Source organism: Primulina eburnea, unplaced genomic scaffold, assembly GCF_022965805.1.
Source record: "Primulina eburnea isolate SZY01 unplaced genomic scaffold, ASM2296580v1 ctg739_ERROPOS11973397, whole genome shotgun sequence".
Classification (NCBI taxonomy): domain Eukaryota; kingdom Viridiplantae; phylum Streptophyta; class Magnoliopsida; order Lamiales; family Gesneriaceae; genus Primulina; species Primulina eburnea.
The window spans coordinates 1,727,579-1,730,790 of record NW_027331510.1 but is presented as its reverse complement, the minus strand read 5'-3'; the positions used below and the strand labels follow the sequence as shown (position 1 = coordinate 1,730,790).

At 34.3% G+C, this 3,212-nt stretch overlaps 1 long non-coding RNA gene across 1 annotated transcript; it reads right to left on the bottom strand.

Moving 5' to 3' along the window:
* LOC140821718 (uncharacterized) lies at positions 1-2,898 on the bottom strand. The gene is made up of 5 exons (XR_012115832.1): positions 2,788-2,898; positions 2,638-2,726; positions 484-541; positions 304-345; positions 1-176 (listed from the first exon to the last, which is right to left on the bottom strand). It is a non-coding gene; the product is annotated as an uncharacterized lncRNA (long non-coding RNA).
* Positions 2,899-3,212: the final 314 nt, after the last annotated feature.

Here is a 3,212-nt window from a genome sequence, read left to right as displayed (position 1 = left end):
TGAAAAAGATGACATACCATTTTTTGAAATCTTATATTAAGCCATAACCATAAAAATATTTAAACGTAATTAATTCTCCAACATTAAATACATCTCATTTAAATGGAACATGCACTAAGACGTAATAATATATGTCATCCAACTCCGGCACCATCAGGAGTTCCTATTCTTCTTCCCTGAAACACAAAAAGCAAATCAGAAATGCCACTAGACTATATTGTATATCTAAACAGACGACCATATTAGTATTAATTGAGAAAGTAAGTTCAATAATTTAATAGCTGATATATAAAACTAACAAACCTCTTATAAGCTTCCCTTATGCGACGTGATTCACGCTTGCGTCTATAACATAGAGAATCTCATCAGATAAGTAATTTGTTTGCAAAAATCAGATAATACTGTATATGTATATTTCTAGCAGTAATCAGAATACAACGTACCAAAAAAAATAAATAAATAAAACGAAGAATCACCACCTACCTTACCACCTCGTAGACAGTGAAACATCCCGCTAGAAACATAGTAATGTTCGTAATTGCTGAAAAGGGTAAAAGATAATTTAAGAATACATTTGCATCAAACATCGAAACTTCGTTAATGATGTGCTTATCCTCTATACACATTAAGTCATAGTTTAAAAAGGCATGGACGTTTCAAGCACAAGAATTAAGAATTTGTATTATAATTAGTTTAGTCATTTTCTGTAATGTTGTGTAAATTTCGATAAAACCATGTAAATATATATGTATTAGTTTAAGGATAGGAGTAGGCAGTTTTATTTACTTGGATACCGCTAAACAGTTTTATTTCTTGGTTGGGGAATATTCTGTATTATTTCTTGGTTGGGGAATATTCTGTATATATTCTCTATAACGAGCCTCACTTCGATATTAAACAATAGGTAGTTACAGAAGAAAATAGAACAAAAAGAAACACACGCAGGAAATTTAATGATTTTACAGCAAATACACCCATAACAAGATCCATTTCACAAACACATGACAAATTGGTATCAGCCCCAAGAGTAATGGGGGATTTAAGGTCTTGCAAGATCAGTTTGAGATGTTCCTGAAAATATCAGGATGAAAAGTTTCCAATTAAAGGCGACAACGAGAATGGAATAATTCAGTTAAGAGGAAATGTCCAAGAATGAATCAAAATTGCGGAAAGAAGCAAAGGAGGATCGAGGTACACGCAAAGTCCCATGACTCCTAGCGACCAGCACTCACGACACAAGCAGGTACAGGGTGAAGGTCATTCTTATGTTAACAGGTATTCAAAATTGGATTTCCCTTGTTACGATGGTCACACAAATCCATTGAGGATGGCTTCATCGATTTTGAGCATTTCTTTCGTCCCCAACATACATCAAAGGAAGATAAATCGGGTCGGCATCCTTCCATCTTGAAGGGGATGGCCAATTATGTTTTTTGAAGTTGGAAAAGGATTGACTAAATCTGTCATGGGAGGACTTCAAGCACCAATGTGATTTGTAATTTGGACATCCTGTACAAGGCAACACATTGGGGGAGTTATATAAATTGCAGCAACAAGGAACCTTCGAAGATTATCAATGCCGGTTTGAGCTTTCTTGCAGCAGGGGCTTGCTTGCTCTTTATCAGGCGAACAATAAGTGAAGAATTTCAATAATAAATAGCAGTGAAAGCTGAACCGCATCAACTCAAGGATTTAACAAGTACAATGAGACTTGTGAGGTTGTATGAAAAAAGGTGTGCACGGCAATCCATAACTTCAGATCTGCCATGAAAATCATCCGATAATAATAATAACTTCCAACCTCGGTTCGTAAAGTAACTCAAAAGATCCGAGATGAAGGAGCGACAATTAAAGGATTGTGTTCGAATTGTGACAAGTTATATACTCCAAGCACAGATGTAAGAGAGTATTTTGGTTCGGTTGGAAACGGTTAATGAAGGAATTCCATCAAATGAAGTTGACGTGAATTCTGAGGATCTGGAAATTTCAATTCATGCGATCACAGATACCAAGGGGCGTAAACCATGCAGGTTGATGGATCTATTCAGCAACATTCTTACTTGTTTTCATCGACTCCGGAAGTACGCATTGTTTCTCAGGTAATTCATTGGTAGAGATGTCGGGTCTGCCGAAAGAAAATTAAATTGCTTTATCGGTAATCGTCACTGGCCATCTCTTTCCATGCTTAAGTGGTGTCCAGGGGTCGTAAATTTCTTTGACAAACACGCTTTATGCTTGAATTTTTTTGTTATTCCATTAGGAGGTTTTAATGGGAGTCAATGAGCTACAAAATTTTGGACCAATCCAATGGGATTTTGCAAAAATGTGCACGCAGCTTGAATACAATGGGATGACAGTCCAATTGGCAGGTGCAACAAAGGAACGATCTTTTCCAACAAGTCAAGAGTCAGCAACACGAGTAATAAAGATCAGGAATTACAACAGCTTATTGGGGAGTTTCTTAAATCTATTTGGAGCCTACAGGTTTACCATCCTCTATAAAATTCAACCATAAAATAATTCTCTAACAATGGACAGAGCATAATGTGGTTCGACCTTATTGACATGTTCATGCTCAAAAAGATGAGATCGAGAAGCAATATCTTCGCAATGAATACAAGGCATGACAGTGCTAACCTTTCAAACCATATTCGTCTTCCACGGGAGGGGCACGAACAATAATTTTCCTCTCTACTTGTTTTGATAAAATACTGCGAACACCATTCCTAAAAACACATGAATTAGTTGTTATTGATAGAATATTAATAGGGGAGATTGAGCTCATACCTAATCGGAGACATTTCCGCCCGCCGTTCGTCTCGTTTCGTGGGGAGAAAGGGAGACACGAAAGCAAAATAATTTCTTTTTTCTATAATTTATATTTATATTAAAAAAAACCATTTTCAATAGGATTCAATGTTTGTGTGTGTGTGTTTTTTTTTTCTTTTGTAAATAATACCAACAAAATTTAAATTTTAGTTTCAACTATCTATTGACCAAACTTTATTTTTTTTCCTTATATTATATAATATCAAATATAAACATCCCCAAGTCAAAAAAACTTTTTTGTTGTTTTATATTAATAAATAAACTTTAATAAAATTTTAATTTTTATTGAATGAGTTAATTTTTTTAGTGTTAATATTGTGTTCTTTATTATTTTATGATTAATATTATATTATTAATTTATTTTATATCCTTTATTGTTATTA